At 42.0% G+C, this 25,915-nt stretch overlaps 2 protein-coding genes across 8 annotated transcripts in view; one reads left to right on the plus strand and one right to left on the minus strand.

Moving 5' to 3' along the window:
* DOCK1 (dedicator of cytokinesis 1) overlaps positions 1-25,915 on the minus strand; it is a 320,074-nt gene that overhangs the window by 148,063 nt on the left and 146,096 nt on the right. The gene's annotated exons all lie outside the window — the stretch shown is intronic.
* INSYN2A (inhibitory synaptic factor 2A) overlaps positions 13,700-25,915 on the plus strand; it is a 50,274-nt gene continuing 38,058 nt past the window's right edge. For all 6 annotated transcript variants that reach the window (XM_030029726.1, XM_030029727.1, XM_030029728.2 and 3 more), the window contains exon 1: positions 13,700-14,098. The gene's annotated coding sequence lies outside the window, so the exon portion shown is untranslated. The remainder of the gene's footprint in view (positions 14,099-25,915) is intronic.

Below are 25,915 nucleotides of genomic sequence, written 5' to 3' on the forward strand. Positions count from 1 at the left end.
TATGACCACAGGAGTTTCTTCTGTACGCAAACAGATTTTGATTTTTATTCTTAAATTCAGTTTATACCATATATTTCAGATGAATGACATATACTTGGAAGATTAGAAACAAACTGAAAATTTTAAAACCGGGACGTCTCATTTCCCTTTTCCATTCAACAGAAAATCCTAGACGTAGGACTCAATTTTCGAACTCCTGAAGGACAGAGCTCATCTGCGCCTACTGATCATCTGGGGACAGCCAGGTATCCCGAGACCTGAAGGCAGCACCCCCGTGTCTGCACGGTGCTCCCCCCACGCTAGTTAGCCTGGCACGGCAACAATAAGCACAGGGCCGAGAGGGAATATTTGCTTATAAAGCTCTACTGGTTCCAGATGAAGATAATTCAGGTTTCTCTGTGCTTGCAAGCCTACCAAGAACCACCTAAAGCATTTTAGGGGAATACCTTCTGTATTGAATAACTCACTATGGCGAAAGTGCAAAACATGCTTTGATAATTTTCTTTATGATATCCAACACACTCAATATATTCAAGTAATAACAAAGCATTTTTAAGTGCTGGTTTTCCACCACTGAAATAAATTTTGATTTATAATTGAATTTCACTTTCCTTCCAACATCGTCTTGGCAGAAATCATAAGGGAAAAAAGTAAATCCCCTCACAAATAAGAAGTCGTTTATCATTTTCTAACACAATAACACTTAAACATTAAGAATAGGATTAGATGTATATTCAGCTATGTAATTGCTTTCACATACGTACAAGCCTATGCATGTGGTTAACAAAAGCAACTTAAGTCGAGAGATCTTTTTTAATTACACATCCACACCTAAATGAGAATTAATCTCTCTTTGAAAAAGCAATTAAAATTAAACCCAAAACAAGATTAAAATCAGTGACTTAAAACGTTCCGAAGTAAAAAGCAACTTCTCTCGCGGCAGCGGAGGGAGAGGCGCCGGGGCTGCCAGCCCGGGGAGGGGAGGCCACGCTCCCGAGACGGCGCTGGGAAGGGGTGCTCTGCTCCGCGGAGCTCCGCTCTCACAGCCCGTGTCCTCCCCACGCCGCTCCGGGCGAGCCAAGGCGAATATCCCGTGACGCACGCTCCTTTTTTCCTCCCGGACTGCCAGCTGAGCGGTAACAACGGGACCAAGCGGAACCTCTTTTACGTTTTCTGATGTTCAGCTCCTTGCCTGGACTCACCCAGGATTTCCCATCCCAGTCCTGGAGGGCTCGGACTTCTCTGCCAAGGTGAAGTATGTTCAAACCAACACAACGGAGGCAAAGCAGCAGCTTTGATATATATTCAAAATACGTAAGAAAAATCAAAGCAAGTAAAACTAAAACCAGTGCACGGGCTAAAGCAAAAGCTATATGGAATGAATTCAATTTAGCAACGCTGCCTCCCCTATCACCTTTAGTTACTATTCAGGCATTTAGTTAAAATTTTCATGATAATCCACATACTTATGCGCATAACACTTCTTCATATAGCTGTAATATGGCAACAAAGCTGACGGCAGAAAAAAACGTGTAGTTTTTTTACACGGCAGACCGCAAGTTGCCGCAGCTCGATAAAGCCAGCAGTGTGCAGCGACCTGCACCATCAGAACAGCCCGCTCACTTCTGCTCAGGACAAAGGAGATGGTAACTAGGCCACAGATGGGCTGCAACTTCCTATTTTTAGACTTGTGTTTGAGTCCAGTTCCATTTTTCTTCTCATATATACTTATGAGATGTTATTGAAAAATGTGGGTCTGCTTCTCTTCCCTTCTTTGCTGCTTTGGACACTCTGCAATCCCACCGGATCAAGTTCTGGATTAACAGCTCTGCGTACCTCATATAAATACTGCCGATATTTTTGCCATTAAGCCCATGAAAGAAAAGCTGGAAGTCAGAACTGACGCACTTGGACCACGGCTAAGACAGCTCAGACGTTCAAACAGTGGAGAAAAACCAACAAAAAAATATGTGGATAAAAGCACTGGGCTTGTAAATGTTGAAGAGGAAGGTTTAAGGACTACCTCCTGAGGAAAGCTAGCCAAATGGAGACCAGGGAAAGCACCACTGAACGTAAAGAGTAAGAAATTCTTAGCGGAAGAGTTTCACTACTGAGATGGAAAACATATTAAAAGTCCGAAGATGCATTCAACTCATGCACATGTATACAGCTGTCTGGTCCCCAACTCGATTCAAAGACAAAAATTAGCTTTCGTTTGGAACATTTTTCTCTACACCGAATGCTAAACAGTCACTTCATATTGCCATAGAAATCTCAAGGGATGCAGAGAAAGAGTTAGACGCAAATCATACTTTTCCTGCCTTTGAACGCTCAGATCAGCGCAAAACATTGTGTAGCCTTCACTAGTTCAAGAAAGTGCAAGCTTATTTTTTCTTCAGATCTTTTTAAAATAATTCTCAAAAAGTAAATCGCAAACAGGATCAGCAAAATTATCCCACTCAAGCGCGTACACGTAAAAAAAGGCTTACCTATTGAAAACCCTCCATTCTCAAATCACACACATGCCCACTTCGGTCCTACTAAACCCTGGATTACTTTGGAAAGCTTGAACCGTGTTAGTGTTGGGATATCAATAATATTTTTGAAGCAGATTAACTTATTTCTTTGCAAGAAACAATCCTGAAAACACAGACAGACACTAAAGCTGTGGGAGTGGGAGGACGGCTGCATGGGGGCAGTACTGTGAGATTTTCACTCCGTATTTGAATCCCATGGTTTATCCAAATTAACCATGAAGCATTATAGGAAGCTAGGGTAATTTTGCTACTTTCCTGAGAAAAGTTACTGGGTTTTATGTTCCACTAAAAACACTATTCAATTTCGTATATCAACATAACCAATTTCTTCATGATACGCATATGGGCATGTTTACCACCCATTGCCTTTTCCAATATTTAAAAATAATAGAACTAGCATATCATTAAAATATCACAGAATACAAATATGGCACTGTATTTCTATATGATACAATACTACTTAAATATACTAAAAATATGAAAAATAGGAGAACAGAAAGCACCTGAGAGATCTCAAATATCCCAATTAATCCCAAGGCCCGTCTTTAGGTCTCAAAATATGAGTGCAATGCTTTATTCCTACCTGAATGCAATAGTATCATTATGTTAAAGTATTTTTCCCTGACATAATGCCCATGTGCTTAATACCATCAGAACTACCTCCTTTTGGGGTGTAACATTTTAAACCACAGCCGCAAAAATAAATGAACCCTGAGTTACGGCAGAGCCTACAACACTCAACCCACTCTTGACATTTGGCACAAATAAGTCTTGAAAACAATAAGTACCTTCCATTGGTATGGCTGAAAAATACTCATTATCTGTTGAGGAGGTAAGTTTAAGGATTTAAAAAAAGAAAAAAAAAAAAAAAAAAGAGTGCTTTAAAAATACCTTAGAAAAACTACTTAAGAGTAAGACAAAATGTCTTTCAGGGCTGAGGAAGTAGACCTGATTAAGTCTATTCCTGTAAGTAACTGCAAGGTATATGGACAATTTCTGCATAAATAGAGTACAAACATGACCCAAAGTCATTAACTGGTAGGCAGGAATTAATATGTTTACCATTCAAGCCAAGTGATAAATATGCATAAATAAAAGGAAAATACTCATTGCATCCCTGTGAATTATTAAAACTTTTGTGTGTGTGTGTTTCTTATTAAATGGAAAAATTAACATGCACAAGTATTTTGCTTTTTCCAGTTACTGAGGTTTTTCTAGCCAGGAATCTTCACCTTGTAATTTTTGCTAGCAACACCTAAAATTAAAAAGTTTTCATTAAAAAAAAACACCAAAAAACCCCAAACAAAAAAAAACCCCAAACAAAAAGTTATTTTCAAGTTCAACTCTGTTTAATTAAAATACTGTGAAAAACATCACATCATAAATTCTCTACTAAATGAGCTCCTATGGAATATAGTGACAAAACCAAGGGGCACAATCCTTCACCAATTTTTTCATTAAGAGGAAAGGACAGAAGCACCTGCAAAAAATGTAGAGATCTGTGAAAATACAAAAAAAGCCCAAAGCGAAACCCTGACCCTCCCTGGGATGGGGAGGGATGCTGCAGGTCTCACACAAAGGCTCCGCAGCCCGCACGCCGGGTTAAAGAGAAGGCAGTCCCCCCTTCCTCCTGGAAACGCTCCAAGCACGTGGGACCAACTCGCCCTTTTTTTCTCTCCACTTAAGAACCGGCGTCCCTTGCGCCGGCCAACAAAAATGTCAGCGACATGATGTGCCAGCTTACGGGAGGCCACTATCTGTCCATTTAGCATCACCTTCCGTCCCCAGAAGCTTTCCCACAGGATATTAAGCCCCTTATTTACATAATCAATCGCTGCAGAGCTTATCTGTCATCTGGTAATTGATGTGAAGTAACAAAATTGTACATCAAAAGAAACCTCATTAGCTCATCATCCCAGCTCATCACTCTGAGTAAAAACTTAGCTCGCAAATAAAGTTCCAGTGATGTTTACTACTACCCTTCAATGAAAGCTGTGATTTATATCATCTCACAGAGAAGAAAAACCGAATTCAATAAATAAATACGGCCTCCATAACTCAAGGGATACATAACAGATTGGAGAAGGTACAGGGAAGGGCAACCAAAATGACAGCCTGGAGAAGAGAAGGCTCCGGGGAGACCTTCTTGCAGCCTCTCAATACTTAAGAGGGGGCTGATAAGAAAGATGGAGAGAGACTTTTACCAGCGCCTGTAGTGACAGGACAAGGGGCGATGGTTTTTAACTGAAAGAGGACAGATTTAGATCAGATGTAAGGAAGAAGTTCTTCACTGTGAGGGTGGTGAGGCACTGGAATGGGTTGCCCAGAGAAGCTGTGGCTGCCCCATCCCTGGCAGTGTTCAAGGCCAGGTTGGATGGGGCTTGGAGCAACCTGGTCTGGTGGAAGGTGTCCCTGCCCATGGCAGGGGACTTGTTGGAACTAGGTGATCTTCAAGGTCCCTTCCAACCCAAACCATTCTATGAGTCTATGACAAGGGGACGGAGAAGCTGCCTCCTGAGAAGGGGCCACAAAGTCCCAGGTTCTTCCAAGAAGGCAGAGGGGGGGATTTATAGGACTGAGGTTTACAAATTCACAGAGGTGGTGGATGAAATGAGTGCACAGCTGTTATTCACAGATTTCACAGTATTAGAACCAGAAGGCAGCTGTTGAAGCTAATAGATGAATTTCAGGCAAATATGAGATGGTACTTTTAATTTAGGCATTTTTTTTTTTAAATGCAGCGAGTGATGGAAGTTGTGGCTACAGAAGTCACGGAGGCAGGCAGCAAAAGCAGGCCCAGCAAGGGACTGCACAAATTCTATGGCAAGATGGTCTGATGAACGAATAACGTCTGGAGACAAGAAGCAATCGTTCCAGCTCCCCATCCAACAAACTGTCCCATCAAGGCTTGGGCAGAAGTGGAAGCAATGGCGCAGAGAAGGGAAGACTGTGGAAACACTCAATCATTCGGGTACTACTTTGAATTCCTAGAAGCAAATCTTGGAAGTACCACGGTATTATAAAGAACATAAATTTATTTCTGGGTTTTCAGAGATTTCAGAGTTATGCAGGACTTCCAGGAAAAGTTACTCAACCACGTCACCATCTCTTCCCAACGCCCACCTTCCGTGACCACGAAACCTGCACGTCTACTGCCAGTCTCCATCCTCCAGAGCCGCCCCTCTCAGAGCAGCCAAAAGGACGAAACGCCACGGAAAATTCCGCCTACGAACCCTGCCTGACGGCCGGGGCTGCGCCCATCTCCCGTTCACGGCGGCCGCTGGGCTTCTCCTGCCTTCGCCCACCCCAGCACACGCTCCTCGTCCTCGTCCCCGACATCCATTTTAGTTACCGGGCTTTACCACCGTATTGACTGACACCCCTCTGATTTACGGCGTGTGCTAATTATGCTCCTCAACTGCTGCCAAGTATTAATATTTAAAGTGCTGAACTTGTTTAAAAATTGAAGAAAATCAAAATGTGGTGCTACTTTAAATATAGTATCCCAGAGATCATGTTTTAGAAAGGACAGAGCCATTTTTCTTGTGCTGTATTTTGAAGGGCCACAGACCTAGGATTAAGAAGGACTTCACTTAGCCTCTGCTGTCAATCATAAACTCATTTATTGTCATTATCTGGCTTCCCATATTTATCATCAGACTGCTGCATAACACAACTTATTTAAATATTTTGTGCTTTTAGGATTTTCAGACTTTTAAAAATAACTACTTACATTCCTTTCTTAAAGTAAAACCTAGTCACTAAGTTTTAATACATGAAAGAATTAAGCTTTGCACAGTCAATCATAAATTTAGCATACCCTTATTTGCAAATGCTTAAGTTCCTAGGTTATTTTATTAAAAAAAATAAAAAAAAAAATAGCAGGAGCCCTGGCACTACTCAAAGCTTAACGTATTATTTTTCTATAAAAATATCTGACATTAGTACTAGCAACAATATAGATATGAATATTTTGCTCGGCCTAAGTTCTTTCAAGTCTTCTAATGTGATGCACTACTATCCCATACTGTATTAACAAAGTGAGGTTTTCAAGAGTTTCCAACCGGTTTTGGATTAAAAAAAAGTTACTGTTTTGGTTTGATTTTTTAAGAAATGTTGGACTACGGAAATGTGTTACTATGCTAGTTTGCAAGCCACATTATGACATGAACATTTAAATTATTGTTTTTAAGAAATATATGGTGGATAGAAAAATATGTTTAAATAAATCCCAAGTAAGACCCTGTTGTTTAATTACTCGTTCTGCAGTAAGAAAATGTGTGAGAAAGGCCATACTGCCCAAGACCATACAGAAGCTTTGCCTTCCCAGGGCAGCAAATGGGCTGTGAAATGCTCTTTTTTATATTTCTTTAACACTTTTTAAAATTCGCGGTGGCCATCACATTCATACCACTAGACCTTTTCAACACGCCCCTCATTAAACGAGGGAGTAGAAGCTCTTAATTGCAAGCATATGGCTAAAGGTTTGAGGTGCCAGTGATGTTGCAACCTGCCTCTTTATATCCTTTTTCATTCACTGCCATCATTCCTCTGCCATGTATCAAAATTATTGAGGGCCATTTTATTTTGGCACCTGCATATGGCTTTTGGAAACCACACTAAAGAGTTCATTTCTGAACATTATGGCCAAAATACGTAATTTTGTTTTAGACTCAAAGCATTGATAGAAATGGTGTGTTCAATTTACTTCTGAGTATTTGCACTGTTCACTTTTCTCTCCCGTACATAATTCTGTATGATTTTCACTTTTCACTTGTTTCATACTTTTTAATTTGGCTTTTTTTTTTTTGTGTTAAGTATTATGCATTAGCACTGGACTGCTGTCTGGGTTTCTAACTTTAAGGCAGTGCGTGAAAGCACATAAAAGCCTGTACTTTTATGCTATATTCAAATCTTAAATAGTTCAATATTTCAATTGAGAAAAACTTACTGAGGGTGTGGGAGTTTACATTACCTTATAACATTTAACAGTTCTTCAGTTTGACAGATAAGTTGCATCAAATCCTCCTTCTAATGAAATCCATGTTTTATAAATAATATATTATTCCACCAAAGAGCAAACATGAAGCAGATTAAAGCATCCCCATTATTTGATACATTTGCCTTTCTTTTGTCCGTAACTTGGATTCTAAGATGGAATTCATGCTCACTCCAGACTTCATTAGGTGCTTAAATCTGAAACTGTTTGTTTGAAGGTAATCAAAAGTTTGATCAGATTTTTTATTTTTAAACAGGACAGTATTTCTCCCTTTGCCATAAAGCAGTTGGAGATATATCCCTGGGATTTGAAAAGGTAATAAAATAAACAAGACAAAACAAAATATTAACAAAGTTGGCATAATACCCCTTTAAAAAATTTCACCCACACTTACAGTTTCTCAAGACATCTTAATAAGAATGTAATTTCACATTTGGTCTTACTGAACAAATCAAATATGGTGATTTATTATTCAGATGGGCACAAAGGATTTCTGAAATGCAAGAAGAAGGGCTATAAAAGCACAAATCATCAGTAATGACGACAAGCTAAACTGCCTTTCAAATATGAACAAAATGCAGCCATTTAGGGTATCATACATCATGGTCTCCCAGACCTTCATTTATTTCCTAACTGTACAGGCTGCATGATAATTTAACCAGTGCAGAATTCTCTATCTATTGAGAACATCTTTATTAGGCAAGTGACTTCATGGCTTGTACACACCACAAGAGACTAGTCAAACAAGCATTTCCAATGATCAGTTTAGGTCCCTTCCCAAAAAACATTTGTATACTGAAAATGAACTTTTCTGAACTATAAACACAGTGAAAATATGGAGGGGGGGACGACACCAAACCAAAACCCTCTTATCCCAATAAAATCAAAACTTCTTTCTTAGTATGAATGATAAACTAACATCTACAGCAATTTGGATTCCTAAAGAGACAGCATTCAACTGGAACCCCAAAACTCAGCTTTAGCTGGCTAAGACCTACTGTTATATTTTTCTTCCAATGATCTGTACAAAGGGAAATTGAGAGGCCTAAATCCTGTTCATACTTACACCAGCGAAGTACAGAAATAACTATCATAGCTAATGAGGTTACTCAGCATTTTCCTTCTTAGAGCAGAAAACCCATAAGCAGCAGTTCAGTTAATCAGCTATTTAATATTTTAGCTGCACACAGGTATTATGGGTATTATACACATAATCTTAAATCCACTTTATCTTCAAAATGTTCCTCCAAGTTAACAGATGTGCAATTACTCGCACTTTACAGATAAAGAACAGACATAAGCATAGTCTCAAATTAATTGTCCAAGCTCATGGAAAAAACTTATCATGGAGCAAGACACTAAATTAAATCTCTCAAATTTCTGCCCAACATGACTCCAAGACACCTTATTTCTTTGTCATCACAGCCAAGAAGATTATATCCTTCCTCAAAGCAAGGAGCACCTCTAAGGATTTGATTGAAATTCAAGCCAAGTTTGCATTCACCTCAGCTGGAGGACAGGAACATATTTAACATTCCTCCATTTTTCTTCCAATGGCAGGTTCAAGTAAATAAATAAATAACAGATTTAGCACAGAAAGCCAGGCAGCTATCATATAAAGGCATGAAAATAACAACCTAATTAATATGGATGAAGATTCAGCAATATGAAAATATTTGCTTTTAGCAAAGATATAACGATAGCATTGGTCCCAAATGACTACAGAGAGAAAAGGCACAACATCATCCATGCCTCTGTGTTTCAAATCAAGTAAATTTCACTCTTCTTTCATCTAAAAAGGAGGCAATAAGGTTCAGCGACAAATTAGGCTAGTCCTGAACAATTGCGTCTATCCCTAGTAACTTAGCTTACGTATTTGGTGCCAGCACTTAGATTAACCCTCCTAATAAAAGTTACTTTATCTATATCCAATAGCTGGCCCTGCAGGAAAGGTACCAAGTGGTAACACTCTCCTGCAACCGAGCCCATGTGTGCTGGTTTTGGCTGGGAGAGAGTTAATTTTCTTCGTAGGAGCTAGTATGGAGCTAGGTTTTGGGTTTGTGCTGGAAACAGTGTGGATAATTCAGGGATGTTTTGGTTACTGCTGAGCAGTGCTTACCCAGAGCCAAGGGCTGTTCTGCTCCTCACCCCACCAGCGAGCAGGCTGGGGGGGGCACAAGGGGTTGGGGGGGGACACAGCCGGGACAGCTGACCCCGACTGACCCAAGGGACATCCCAGACCATGGGACGTCATGCTCAGGATGTAAAGCCGGGGGAGGAAGAAGAAGGAAGGGGGACGTTCGGAGCGATGGCGCGTGTCTTCCCAAGTCACCGTTAGGTGTGATGGAGCCCTGCTGCCCTGGAGACGGCTGAACTCCTGCCTGCCCGTGGGAAGTGGGGAGTGAATTCCTTGGTTTGCTTTGCTTGCGTGCACGCCTTTTGCTTTACCTAGTAAACTGTCTTTATCTCAGCCCACGAGTTTTCTCACTATGACCCTTCCGATTCTGCCCCCCCCCCCCCCCCCCCCCCGAGAGCGAGCGAGTGGCTGCGTGGGGCTCTGCTGCCGGCCGGGGCTAAGCCACGACACCCCGTCAGCGGCTCGGCCGGGCTTCGTTCAAGGCAGGCAGCATCGCCAGCCCACCCTTCACCCCGTGCGCCAGCGCTTTCCTCGGCTTTCCCCTTCCGATGGGACCCTGAACCTGCACCTCCGTGCACGGTACATGCTTAAAACTAGGGTAAGTCTAAATACCAGCTTTCGCGCTGATTTTGAAAATCACCTTGGGGTTGGTTATCATCTTCCCCGTGCTGGCATCAGCTGAAACACCTGGCAGGGAACTTGAGCTCTGGCTGCCACATGCTTTTCCCTGAGCTGGATTTGAGCTGGTTTCCTCAAGGACTGACAAGAACTTCATAGACTGTTCCAGAAAATTACGTTTTAGCGTTACACCATAGGACCCGCACATTCTAGCAAAGCATAATCATAGAAAACACCTGCTCAACACACACATTTTCCCCGGGTGCGGTGTTCACCGTGAGCAGTCCTCTAGCCAAAACCCCAGCAGCTGTAAGGAGCACGAGGAGGACATGCCCCGGGGCTGCCCGCCAGGAGGGCACGGGCTGACATTCCCACGCCAGCTCGGTACCAGCACCTCAGTCATTCGGACGTGCCCAGTCTCCTCATGCTCTCCCACAAGCTGAATATAAGAATAAAAAATAAAGTAAAACCTGAAGTCTGTAATACCAGGCTGTGCAAGCAGATTAACATTTACAAATGCGCACAGATGCCTCCCCAAAATTTAGAATGAAATTAGCGGTGTGGAAGAAGGACCCCTTATTGTACTCCTCCACACAGAATACCACTAAAAAAATAGATCTCACTGCTCTCAAATACAACCCGATGATTTTGTCCCTCACTCCAGAAGTCCAAGGGAGGACTTCCATCCGCACACCTGCACGTGTTATGGGAACGAACCACCGCAGCCCTGAGCAGTGCTCACTCCTCCTTGACAAACACCTGAAGAAAAAGGTAATCTGGGAAGTACACTCCGTTAGAGAGAAATGATTTTGTAGCTAAAAAACTAATAATGAATTGTCTCTTTTCTCTTTGCGTCTTTCAAGGTTGAAGTCGGACCTCCCTCTCCTTTCTCAAGCATCGTTTTGACACTACGTTTCATCATGCAACAGTTGTGCTGAGCGTTTTTTAAAGGCCAAAAAATTGGCAAATGGGATGATAAAGCGTTTCCCATTCTCCCAGTTTGTTTACTTCTATACGCTTTTACAGTAACGTGAAGCATGATAATCAGGAATCACGTTATTTTTCACAAACCATGATTTAAAATATCCCTACGTACACCAATAGTGTCAGCAGTTACACATGTGCAGGACAAGCAGGAATCTGGTCCATAACTGGAAAGTCCTTTCTAATTCTCTAAAAATCTACAGAAAAATGCTGTACAGTTGCCTAGCTTTATAAATGGGGCATACGCATAATGCCGTGCAAGAATAATCAGCCCCGGGACAACAGCCTCTAAATATAATTACGGAGAAGATAATAATGTTGTCTTAACTGCTACTTCTGTCAGAGTGCTTTTCCTTTCAAGTCACTAAGGTTATCTAACAATAGTATTTTCTTCTAGCAATCGTGGTCTGCACATCCTGGGATGTAGTCTGCACAGCTCCCACCTTCAGCTTGTGAAAAAGTAACAGCATCTACTACCACTGACCCATTTGCTTCTGTTGAAGTAGCATACGTATGTAAAACACGGTCACCGCACCGCGTAATTTTACCCATGGCTGTGTACAGGCTGCAGCCAAGAACAAATTTATTTTGGTATAGAGAAAACCACAGAGGTCCTGCAATACAGCAAGTCTGCACTGCTGAAAAGAAAAGGAGAGAAAGAAAAAAAAAAAAAAAGCCTGCTGTTTGTTGTTTTATCAACAAGCAAGTTGATGTTTAAGTTCTTCCCACCTATGTCTTTGGAAAAAAAAAAAAATCTCTGGGAAGAAACCCAGAGAGATCATAAACTGCGCTCAAAACTGCGCCATCGGCTCACTCCCTGCGGTACGGCTGCGGGGAGCGCGCAGCCCCTGTCCCGGAGCGCAGGGCGGGATGGCAGAGCAGCAGCCGATGCAGAACGCGCGCCCTTGGGCAGCCTCTTTTAGGGATCAGCAGTAAACTTGCAAAGATAAGATACGCAGGGAGGAAGGCAAGCGGAGTACCTGGACAGGTAGCAGACAGGGAGAGCAACTTAGCTGCCCTCTGCCGACTGGCTGATTTGTTGAACACTCCTCTGATCCAGTCCTGCACAGCTAAACTGCAATTTAACGGGCGAGGATTTCTGTGAATCCATCTCCACGCTTCCACACTGATGTTTACGTGACAGCCGAGTCTGTAAGGATTTCTTTACCCGCTGTCGGGCTCTATCAGCAGAGCCCTGTGCAAAGATAGCAAAGCTGGCACAAATAAGGTATTCCGGCCGCCGCCGCCGCAGCAGCATGCATTCATTGGTGCAATGGTCTGCTCCAGCTAATTAACTCTAAAAAGATGTCCAGGACTCGAGCCAGTATTTCTGCTGCATTTTGCTATGTAGATGTACTAACTTGTTTAGACCTTAGCTTGGGTGTCTCTCCCCGCTGCGGCGTGGCGTGGTGCACATTCAGCCCGGGCAGCAGCGGGGCATTTCGTGCCAGGGCTCGTCCGGCCGGTCTGATCTGCCACTTCAAATCAGGGGTCCCTTCAGTAAATCCAAAGATCAATAGTCCTCAGCGATGCTACCGATGGCGAAGACAGTGCCACTACAGACAAACTACGCGGTCCGCACCTGGTGGCAACCGGGCTAAGCGAGTTTCACGCTGTGGTGAAAAACATTTATTAAACAGCAATACTACTGAAATCCTCAAAGGGAAAGGGGACCGATCCACCGCTTCTCAACTCGGACGAATTCTTGTGCCTCTCATGACATCTTCTGTCTGTCTGATGGGTCTGATTAAATACACATGACCCATTTAATTTCTAACTTTTTTTTTTTTTAAACGAAAAAGATCTCTGAAAAGCCCTCTGTAAAACAATAAAGTGGTTTTGGGGAAAGGGAGGAAAGATGGGATTTGTGTTTTAAGGACATCACGAGCAAGTCAATCCTCGCTGCTTTGTCAAACTGCTTCACTTTTAACGCGCGTCCATTTTACTCGAGGTTTAAAAGCAAATGGGAGCATCTACTCATTCAGCGCCTTAAAAGCTCTCCCTCCAGACGAAACGCGGCTGTGTGGCTTTAAACGAGCACTCCGGTGAAACCCCGAACGCACCAGCACCACCCGCTCCGCCTGCGGCTGCTCCCCTCCCGCGGCTTTAAAGCGGCGCAACCGCCGACCCGCGGTGCTCGGCGGGGACCGGCAACGCACCGACCGCTACCGAAGCGTGGAGGGGGGGGGGAAACCGGGACTAACCGCCGATTTTTAGTAAGGCGCCAACCTTGCAAAATTCCCTATTTTCCCCCCCGCTCCGGGCTCCTTTAGGCGCGCAGCAAACCCTCCGCTTCGGTGTCCCCCCCCCCCGCCCCGGCCCTCCCTCTGCTGAGGCGGCTCCCCTCAGCCGCCGCCGGCCCGGCCCCCGGCTCCTCCCCTCCCGCCCCGCCGCCCCAGCCCGCTCCCTCCCTCCCTCCCGGCTGAGGGACGCCCGCCGGTCCCGCTCAACAAGTTCCCCCCTCCCGCCGCCGCGGCGGGGACCCGGCCGAGAGGACCCCCCCCCCACCACCACCCACACACACAGAGGGAGAGCTCCCTCCCTCCCTCCCCTCCCGCCTTCCTTCCCCCCCGAACCGGGCGCCGCAGCCGATGAGGGCAGCGGGGGAACGTGCGGCGGCGGCGGCGGCTGCCTCTAGCGAGCGGTCGGGCGGCCGCAGCTGAGGGAAGAGAGCGGCGGAGCGGTGTGGCGGGCAGCGGCAGATGAGCGACCGGCGCGGACCTGCTGAGGGCCAAGCCAGCTCGCCCCGGCGGAGGGAGGGAGGGAGATGCGCGGCGAGGGGAACGCCACACAGACCGCCACTTCGGTTTAAGGAACCGTGAGGTAAGCCCCGGAACGCTTAACCCCCTTACACCCCCCCCCCCCCCCCCCCCGGCTCGGCTCGCCCCGCGCGGTCGCGGAGGGGCTGCCTCGCCGCCTCCTTGGAGCGAGCACTCCTCAAAAATCCCCCCCCCCACACCCCGTTGCCTGGTTTTTCCTGGCGAAAACTTCGTGGGGATGAGCATAGGGCAGCGCGCCGGGCGCCAGCGGGAGCGTTATGCAATAGCGTAGCTGCCTGCCTGGGAACGGCGATCGCGTTCAATAACTTTCATGACAGATAAGGCTGTCCGCGTCCAAACCGCTACTTTCTTCTAGAAAAATACCAGCGTTGCTTCTAAGGCCACCTTTCTGATGCTACCTGGTGGGGGAGAGGTGTAGCTGGAGGATTTTGGGAAGATGCACAAAGTGCTTTAGTTTTTCACATGATCGATTGCGAGGAACTACCGCTGCTTATTAACTTCGGTGCTGGGAAGTCCAGTCGCAGTCCTAATGAAGTGTCCGCGCACCGTGGCAATCGAAGACATCGGACACGTTCAGCCGGTCAGTTGCAGTATAGCACTTCATTAAAACCCAAACAAAACCAAAAATCCCCGTCGGGGGCTGAGGCTGCTGCTGTTCTGTGAACTGTTATTACCGAGAAGCAGCGGTTCTCCCGATTTAATACACCGGTGCACCCCCCGAGTCCCCCATCACCATCATCAAACACATTTAAATCGGAGATGCCATGAAAACGCAGTAGGCGAATGGGACAAAAGGTAGCGTGGATCCAGCACCAAAGTCACAGTCCTGGACCTTGAATCTTACAAGGCAGCCAAAGCTTCCCGCTTCACATTTCCATCTTGCCTTCCTATCGCTAGTAAAAAATCCTCTCCTGTGACCTCAACGTCTCTACTTAATGCCGTGTTTACCCAGAGTTACAGCAGCGACGGGGATGCAGGACTGCAGTTAGCTTGGATCTGTTTGGGGGAGGCAGGGGGGGGCGGCAAGCCTGAGCAAAATAGGGACATCTTGTCATGTTGAAAGCAGAGAATATGTTCTCTGCTTATGTCACCAGCTCCCGAGGGGCCTGTCCCAAAGGAACTGTGCCCCCCACTCTGCCACGAGTCAGAATAGGTAATGGAGCAGTTTCGTTTGACCTTGTATGTCTAAGCAGCTAAAATCCCGCACGAACATCACGGAGGAAAATTTAACTCATTAGGCTCTATGGTGGGGAAGTTTGGAAAGACCTGGTCTTCCAACCTCCGAGAATCAGTATTTTTCTGCCGAATGCTGGAAAGGGGTAACAAAAAGACAAAACAGTAACAGGTCACGTCTAATATAAACTGGGAATTTATTCCCCCTGCTTAAGTGTTCCATCGTGATTACTGCTCATATTTACAGTGGTGTCAGGAATGCTGCATGTATCAAGGTTAAAATCTAGCTGCTAGACGAAACTACTAGCTAAAAAAAAAAAAAAAAACACCTAAAAAAAAAAAAAAAAATCACACGACATGTAACTGTCCTAGCCATCTACTCAGAATAATTTAATGTAAAATTTCAAGCAAACTTACCTATAGTAAAAATATGCCAAGCATGGAGAGTAACGTATTTCCTTACTTTTGGTGGGAAGCCTATTGGTGTTCTACCAGTCTGCTCATGCCTGCCTTTCTTTACTACAATAATACTGTTCTCTTCAAGTACAAATAACAATTCTAAGTTAAAAGCTGGATGGTTTTTTTTTCTAGCATTATAAATACATACGAGCAGCTCAGATGAAAATATCTCAGTGCTCAGATGTAACTTATTTATCATGTGGAGGTTTATATTCCTCTATACAGTGATGGCATACAGTCATTGATTTCAATAGAAATGCATAATGTATATTGCTAATCCAAATACTCATACTGAACAGTTGTAAAATAAAATTACTGCCACAGAGTTTAAGGTGCTGTTGCATTTAAAGCATACTGCTTTCATAGAATGAGCTCACTGGGGAAGGCTGATACTAAATAAGCTTTTTTTTTTTTTTTTTTTTGGTAAGGACATCATGATGCCCTTGATGAAAAATATGTGTTCTTTAGGACTCCGTAATTATTAACGATGTATATTTTTAACAAAATGCTCAAAATAATTCTAATCTTGAATGAAATCAGTGCCTTACCCCCAGATTGACACATAAAAACCCAGCTGGGCAACAGCACCACAAAAGAAAGTATTAGTTACTTATCAAGAGGGACAGCACTTAACATTCAATGAACCCTTCTACTGATTAAGCTGACAAACAAGTAGCTCAAGATCATCGCTGCATTTTTTTCCCCCAGTTAACTATTTCACTGACAGAAGCATTTCTGCACAAGAGATGCACAGCACATATAATTAATTCGGAGGAAAAAAGAAAAAAAAAGAGTAGCCAAGTTCAATGGAGATTAACATATAGAAGGAAAATACGGCTAAGAAGCCCAAGAGCCTGCCCAAGAGCCGAATGACAGAGCTTGCGTTGTCTTCCTGACATGCACTACCCGGGACCGAACACTATTGGTCACCACAACACTCCGCTGCGTTACTTGGAAATCCAAACTCAACAACAGATTGTACAAATGACAGTGAGATATGAACACTGATGTTTTGTTTATCCTGTTCTGGAGAATTTAAAAGCAAACTTCGCAACACCAGTCCTTTGCAGTGACCGATGTGGTACTGAAAGCCAGGGAAGCCTGTTAGCTTGCCAGAAATCTGTGCTAAAATGTAAGGATACCTCCACAAAGCTATTGAGCTGTGGTATCTCAAGGCAGTTCCTTATCCAACCATAGTCATCTTGGACAGGGGAGGACTGAGGATGTGTAGTCACATAATTCATGCATACTTGAGGAAATTACAGTAAATCTAGAATATTTGAGAACATAAAAAAATTCACATGCTTGTTTAAACTAGCTATTAAAAAGGTCTTATATTCTGCTTTATGACAGCCACTACTTAAAGAACTGTTGAAAATTTGTGCAAGGTATTAAAAAACATGTAAGCAACGAATCTATTCTGTAGCACAATACTCCCTTATATTTTTATTAATCAGTTTGCAAATTAAATAGGCTTTAAGGAAAAGCAATCCTGAGCATATTTTGGGGGGGGACGGGGGGGGGGACGACCAAACAAAAAATCCTCAGAGTGGTGAATTCAGTGGGAGTTCCACATTTAGCCTTCTGAAAATCGGTGCTTGATTTTATTCTGCTTAGAAAATACTGTATAACCTATGAACAGGTACAGGTACGACTCACTAGGTACTGACATTCAATGTTAAATTATTACTGACCACACAGAATGTGATCAGAGTATTTTCTTATTTTGGTGGCACATCCCCACTTTGAAGTCCATTTAATACAATTGTACTACATTCAGACAGAAAACAGCCTCTCTGCTGGTCCCTTAATACTCTCAAAAATAGTTCAACTTGTTTATACATCTGCACAGCACAATGTCATGGTGATCAGTGCCTTAAAACTCACCTGCTTTCCAGTTGTACATAGGAGCACGAGTCTCATAGGCAAAGATAATTGATTGTAAAAACAACAATTCAGTGATCAAACAGCAACTCTTGGTGTCCTCCTCTTTGCCTGTTTTTTTTCCTTTCAGTGGCAGAAAGACAGCAGGCCTGATTTGACTCCAGTAATAGTTTTTTTCCAGCCAAATCCACCGATATCAATACAGAGGAGTGTAGAAGAATAAGGGCCATTTTCACAGTCTGAATTAAACAGAGATGGATTTAAAAGCCTTGGGACTGAAGGCCTCCAGGTCCTATGAGATTTGGGTGCAGATCTGAACTTTCTTAATCTATCATTACGAGAGGAGATTTTTGTCGTTGCGGGGAAGTGCTGGAGCTCTACCACATGTCAGATTCCCCAGTACATCGCTGGTCATTTGACCTCAGACTCGGCCTGTATCAAAAAAGTGTGTTAAACATCTCACAAAAGCTATGTAGTTACAGCCAAATATATCTGAGGCTGCAGCAACTAAAAAAGACAGACTGGATTAGTCATGTGTAACCAGTAAAATCCTTGCCCACAATGTGCTCATGTACATGTTACAAATTCAACTGTATGGCTAAGTGCAGCCAAATTACATGGAAATTTCTAATACTTGAAATCAGACCTTAGTATTAGTTTTCAACACAAGAAACTACAACTAGTAAAATAATAATATTTGAATACTAAGAAGCAAAACAAACCAAAGTATTCGCCCATAGTCCAGTACTTAATGTTCAGGAGAGCAGAATGGAGTAATCAGCCAGCAACACACAAAAAGGAACATTTCACTAGAGGACTACAACAGTCTTAGATAAACCGTTCACTGCACTGGCTTTTCCTGCAGGAAAGAAACCAAACCGGTAGCGAAATTCCTCATCTACCACCACAGTTTCATTAAACAGGCTAAAAATGCAGTTATACGGTAGACCAAAGAACATGTAAGCACGTGGCTTTTGCACCTGATTTAACAAGATCTGCAGAAACAGCATATGGCCTGGCATGCTGACTTCTTAACCGCTAACGAGCATTGTGGAAGCCCTCTGCAAACTTTTTTTCTATAGGTGCTGTCAGCCTCAGCTCTGTGGTCCTTTTTCAGCATCAGTTTTTTGTGCTGAAGAATGCTTTCTCCCATACTGATTTCCAGTTGGGCACCCTGCTCCTTTGGATGCAAAGCTGAAGTCTTCTGCCCATCTCCAGAGAGACCATTAACTTTTTTTTTTAACAGTCTACACCATCCAAAGACTTTTTCCTCTATCTGTATTTACTTTTACTTCCATTTTACCTGGTACAGGAATTCCTTATTATTTGTACTGAAATAATACTGGCAAAATCCCAACCTTAACTCGCTTTTCTTCCCCATGGATGTCACAAGTGGTTTGTGTCATTTTTGCCTGTCCACGATTGCTATAGCATGCCTGTAAATAAAACCCACGTAGTTACAAAATTACAACCATTTAAAAACAAAAGCAAAGGAAGATCATTCCATATGGTCTGAATGAGGAGAAAGTGTCAAAAGCTAACAGAAGGATTTACTTGTTTTATGCTCTTCCCCGCCTTTCCTGCTTGTTTTATGCCTGCCCTTCCTCACCTCTTCATTTTCTTTTAACCTCCAGAAAAAATGCAGGCACCTAGTCAGTAATTCAGTCATACAAGAGGCAGTCCTATGAAACAAGTCATAGCCATAGCACTTAAAGCTGTAAAACCTTTGCTGTACAGCTAAAATCATCCAGCACAATTTCCAATTAGTTAAAAATTGTCATTTTGTATTTAGCCCCCCCTTTGAGCAGAATTACGAGACCTATACAACTTAAATACTTCCATCCCACTTCCACAGTGACGTAAGCCACAGGACTAAGAAGTCTTGTTAAATTTCAGTGAGACAAAGCAAAACACAGGTATGACAGCCCACCACTGTGACCACAGAGTGGAAGGATATATCCCGAACTACCTTTAAATGTGGTAGTTTGGATATTGCTCGTACCCCAGTTTAACCACAGCAAGCCTGCTTTCTGCATCCCAGAAAAATCACAGCAGCCAGTGCTCATGCCAGAGTTGTGATGTTGTTGCTTGGAACAGGTCGGTGAGGTCAAAGCTGATGCCAGTTTTACGGCCCAGCCACGGTGTAAATGACTTTTAAAAACTGAAACAGAGGCTCTGTGATGCTCAGTACAAAACCACTTAAGCAGGTGTGTAAATTTGGGACTGTATTTTAAAGTTAGTAGCATGAAAAGTAGTTTTGGTCTGGTTAGTTACTTTCTGCCCTCCTTGGGATAAGAAGGAAGAAGCGACAATTCAGTGAAATCACCAATGTTTGTGTATTTATATATGAATAAGAAAAAAAAAAATCTACAACAAGCCAAATGTCTCCTTCAAATCATTAGTAATTGGTTGTTCACACCCATTTTGTTATTATATTCATTATTCTCTTCTGCAAAAACAATCAGAAATGAATGAGGAGATATCCACAAGTAAAGAAATTTAACTTGTGGATCAGCTTAATACATTTTTGTGTATCAAGGCCATCGGCAAATAAAACACAGCAATATCTCTAAGGAGCTGACAAAGAGGCAGATAAAACATCCCAATGCTGAAGAGAGTAATTCAGCAGAAATTATGCTTGAACTGCCTGGTAACACCGATAACACTGATCCATTCCGTAGACTAAGCCTAAGTTGCTGAGATAAATCTGTGTATTTTAGGTAGTCCTAGCTGAGCAAGTTGGTGAGACTAATGTGTTACATTCTTGCATTCACACTTTGTGATAGTATAAAAACACACAAAGCCACAATAAACGTGATGCAAATTATCTGTCTAGTAGACAGTTCTGGTGCCTAGAGTGTTATCAGGCAATTCTGATTAATAACAGGGGAGTTCTCAGCCAGGATCCTGCAGCTTCAGACAAGCAGAGTATATAACTCGAACAGACAAAAAGGGTATATGAATATTCTTAAGAGGATCTCTAACTATTACTTTAATACACTTCCTAATCATCCATATCACAAATAGCCCATCCTAAAAAACCATCACCAGAATGTGTGAATCTTACTCCACATTGCCTCAGGTCCACGAAACCTGGAAGCAATTTATTCAATGTCTCCACACCATCTTTGCACACTCTCATGGCTTCCCTCCTCATTCTCCACACAGTTCTTCCCACCTTGAACCAAAAACATTTTCCCTGGTGACCTGGAATGAGCCATTTGCACGGGTGCTACCCATCAACTCCAGCTCTTCTCCCAGAGTCCTCATGTTTGATGAGAACTTGAGACTTTGGGAGTTGAGATTTGGAGCATTGACACGAATGTTCAAATTTAAGATAACTTTCCCTCACATCAGAGTTTGGCTCTTCCTTCACATTCCTTATTTCAAAAGCATCTTAGAACCAGCTTCTATGAAAGAAGTTTTGCAACATTAGGGACTATTATTCACTTGCAGTACAGCAATTCAAGCACAGCTTTTTGCTCTACTAATAACACTCTTTTTGGGTAACTAGTACTCATTTTTGTACAAGCCTTTGCTATAGCAGAAGTCAAACTGATTTGTGCACTACTCTTGTCTTTCACCAACATCAGCACGCTGAGGTCTAACTGTACATTGGTAATTTACAATTACAGCAGAGCCAGAGCCAGAACCAGAACCTGCTTGAAACCAGAAACTGTTCACAAATGTGCTCCTCAAGAAGGTGAAAATTACACAGCCTTTATTTCCTGGTGACTGCTGACAGCACTCTGGAGCACAAATACAAATCTGCTAGACTGGTATTATTCACCAGTTAATATCCTGCTAATGATGTCAGGTTTTAGACCTAAATTACCCAGCCGCCTTGTTTAGCACCACTTCACACCCTCCCAAGGCTCCTCTGCATGTAACCCTAATCCAAGTAGAAAGAGCTGACAGTGTTCTGATGCCTTACAACCGCTGACCTCAGGAAAGTCATTCCTGTCTGTCATCCCCCATTTGTAGTAAGCTCTACCACAGACTATAAAACACATTCTCCATACGGTGAGATTATTTGCGTTCCCAGGGGAACGGACTGATCTGCGGACGTTGCGCTGCACCCAGGCACACTGCGGTGCCTTTCCATTACCTGCACAGCAAAACTGAAGATGCAAGACCGAAGCATGGAGTTGGAACCCGCTTATCTCATTTTTCCTCCTTACCCTACCCAACATTTGAAAAGCTACAGTGAAAAGAAAATAAACTGCAGTTGATGTAGACGGTTGCAGTCTGGACATGTTCTCAGTCCCTAGCACCCAGATCACTCTCCGAAGGTCTAACAGTTTTGCAAACCTGTTGGCCAAAGCTAAAGAATAGAACTGCTTTTTTTCCTGTCATTTGGTGGTTGGTTTTTTTCTTGAACAGCCACAAAAACTATTGATGTTTACTAAGAACAATTAAAAGTTAGTATTGAACAATAATGCAGATAAGGAACTGTCTTTAAGCTCTTGTTTTTAACAGCTTGCTATTTAAATTATTTAACAGAGAGTCCCATAAAAATGAAAAAGCCTTCCAGTGAAAGTACGCTGGCTTTTGGACTCCTGGAAGACAGTACAGTATAAGCAGAACTATTTGTGATTCTCCTAGCAACACATCCTCAGCAGCATCCTTACACTGCAAGTACCAGCTGTAACACTGACAAAGAGTTGCGCAGATTTACATGGCAAAATAATGCTAATAAACCTTTACTCAGATTTTCGTAGTAGTAATAGCTGCATAGCACAGTAAGAAAAATAAGCATAATTCTTTTAATAGTAATGTTATTTTTTCCAGTACACTAAATCCTAGCAAATGTTTGACATTGTAACAACACCGAATTGACAGGGAATATCTTTTGACATTGCATTTGTTCCAATATGAACTCAGACCACAAGGGTCTGTGTTGTTTTTAATGCAAGTGCATTTTATCATGTTGAATGGATTCCTTTTAATTTTATGAATGTAACAACATAGGAAGCAACAAAACCTAAGTATTATTAAAATTTGTGTTCAGAACACGTAGAAGACATGTCAAAATTATAGAAAATAGCATATACCGGCTTGTGCATTCAGGGAAATTGTTTTGTAAGGAAAATTTTAAATTGTTTATCTTACAGTAGATTCCTGTTTTATCTAAAATTCTACAGGCTTATTAAATCATACATTTTATTTGTTGCCACTTAGTTCTAAAGCTAAAGCTCACAAGAGCATTTAAAGGCACTTATTCTCTATCTCAGCCATTAGCTAGGATATGATTTTTATACATCATTCTTACAGAGTCTACCAATGGATAGGAGAAAAAAAAAATAAAAGACAAATCAAATGCCATATGATCATATTTATTCCAAAGGAAGACTTTCAAGGCAATTACGAATCGATCATATGTCATCACTGAAACTAGACGATCGATAGATCAATTTTTTGAAATTGTACTAAGAACCATCACAACTCTACCAAACATTTGTAGTTTACAGTGCAATGCATTATTTCTAAATAATGCATCCCAAAGCTGTTTTTTGCAGGAGAATGTAACTAAAAAATAAAGCATCAGTCTGAGTTAGTAGACCTTGCTTCAGTCTGTGGAACCTCTTAATTTTTTTCAGTGCAAATATAACTCCCCCTTCGCAAACTGTAATTTTGCTACGGAGCATATAGGAGCTGTCTTTTCTGGTATGCACAGTAGTGACGTAGGTGAGAAATTTCCAAGCATCTCCAGACCATAGGCTGAAAAGCACCGATTTGGTGCTACCAGGCAAATGGTAGTAATGCTCTGAAATTCATCGAAGTGGTGCAAATTTCTCAAAACAGGAAGATTATAAGGCTAGGGCAATTCACCATCTACTTGATAAAATACAGAATACATAAATGCAGCAATAAAAATGAATTCAGTATTGAGCAATAAATACGGAAGTTCAAGAGAGAAAAAAATTCAAGTTCATTGCCTAAGGGTTTCAAAACAGATTAAAAAAAAAAAAAAAAAATACTAGTTTGACATTTACCAGCACTACTAACTCTGTAATTCTACATGAACAAGTTCAATAAAAGGAAAACAGACTAGTCTACCACATGAGTTTTGTATGTCAATAGATACATTGGTGGGTTTCCTAATAATAGTCATCGGTACATTTTACACCACAAAAACTGGGCATACCTGCACCCTTGAATTTATCCAGAAGTCCTATTTTTATCCTCATACTTGTGTATTAAAACTCTATAAAAATTTGTAACACACAGGAGAAGTTTCTGCAAACAACTAATAATTACTAACTGGCTAAGATCATATTTTCCAACATTTTTATCAGCACAATTTTGTCTACTGAACATTGCTTACTAATATTTAGGATACTACTGTATGATTTTCAAGTTTGTATCATAATGACATGGTCAGTTAATCTAACAGTTGGCTTCCTTTTAAAAGGCTGAAAATACTCCTAAATTAATGAAGTCAAAGTGTCTGAAAGTCGAAGAAATAACATGCTATTAGAAGCAGTCTGTTCAACTCAAAATTAAGAAAAACGTTTACATTACATGTAAAATATGCTCAGGTTGCTATCACTGGTTTACATGATGGTATATTTAGAATTAACATAGAATAGGCTTCTATATTGCATTTGTTTATATGAAGTAAATCAAAGTTTCTTTAAAATGCCTGTTTTTATGGTAGAAGTGTATTATATTCTACGTATACACTTACAAGATGACTTACAGACACCAAATAGTTTTTGAAAACCAAATATGCATTATTAAATTTTACGATAATATTTAGACATATAAAAATGGCATACGAGGCAGCAGGGATTTCCCATGAGGAAGTATAGCCTCGATATATTCAGAAGCCTAAAGATGTTGCAGATCACTAATAAGCCTTCCTTTACGTGGTAAGACCCAGTTATTTGCAATCCCTTACATTATTTTTCCTTTAAGCTATCACATACGTGCACAAAAAACCCCTGTGTGCTCTTAATATGTGCACAGAAGTTTACAGCCGTATCTCTAAAGCCTTCATGTGGTCTGAAAATACAGAGACTGAAATCTGTGCCTTTCATCTGCATTTGGAACTTGGAAAGTTTAACTCCACTCTGCTTATTAACACATTTAGTCTTTGAGTATACTTCCGTATCATAAAACTGACAGCAATAAAATTTACATTATAAGGTAAGCTACAAGTCTCCTTTTCCTTCATTAACAAATCAGTCTGGAAATTCAACACTATAATTCACCTTATAGTGCAGTGACTTTGCAGAGTTTCGGATTAAGAGTAGTGGCCCTGCAAAGATTTACTTACGTACCTAAGCTTTACCTGCTGACACAGACTTGAACAGGACTGCTGGGAAGCCACTGCTCCTTGTAATTGAGGCGTGAATCATATAAAATAGGTCTCCTTCCTAGAAATGCCCATTGCATTGCTGAACTGAGGGGAAGAAATCTGGACAGCATCAATAAATGGAGAACTGAAAGGGAAGGATTTATTTAATTGAATATAACATGCTATGGGGAACCTGAAATAATAAAGGTGGTGGTTTCCATAACTTACCCTGAAGATTTTATACTAACTTAAGGCTTCTCCGTGCATCACTTTTTTTATTATTTAATAGTTTATTTCCATATTCAAACATAAGGGAACACTGCTTAAGGGTAATCAGCTGGAAGTTTATAAACAAATCAAGGCTAAAAACTGAAAAATAAGCTCTGTGATTACTTAAATATTTAGCTTAGCAAATCATCTCATGCAATCAGGGTTTGTTTAGAGTAACTACAGACAAAAAGTTTAAATCTATTATCTGTATTTAATTGGCATCTGCGACTAAAATTCAAATTCAAAGCCTTTATTAGCCCCCTGACAGAGTAAGCCATAAACTCTGCAGTACTCATGCAAACTCCATCTCAGTAGTTTTCTAAAGTATCCAAAAATCCTGCAGCTTCTTTCGTATTTCACAGCCGCGCATTTTATGTATGCCAGCCCTGCCTTGTGTTCCAGAAAACACTACTGAGCTGAGTAATGGGCAGCAGAATTACAGATAAGTAGTGCAGGGAAAGGAAAACACATTACGACAAGATTTCCTTTTACAGTCTCCCAGCCCGGCGCGGGCTGTGCCCATGGCACGCTCCCATTCCCCAGGAAATCGGTATGAATGTTGGCACGAACGTCAGCGGGATGAGGACAGACCTCTAGCACAGTCCGGTCTCAAGTACAGGTTGAACGATTAAGCAAGGCCTCCCAGGAGACGACGTTGTAAATGCTAGAGCCCAAGTAAGGCAAAATTGGAGTCAAAACCTTGTCCAGAACAAAAATAAAACAAAACAAAAAAGTATTATATAAACTCTCCTATATTAAATATTGAACTAG

This window comes from Aquila chrysaetos, chromosome 11, assembly GCF_900496995.4.
Source record: "Aquila chrysaetos chrysaetos chromosome 11, bAquChr1.4, whole genome shotgun sequence".
NCBI lineage: Eukaryota > Metazoa > Chordata > Aves > Accipitriformes > Accipitridae > Aquila > Aquila chrysaetos.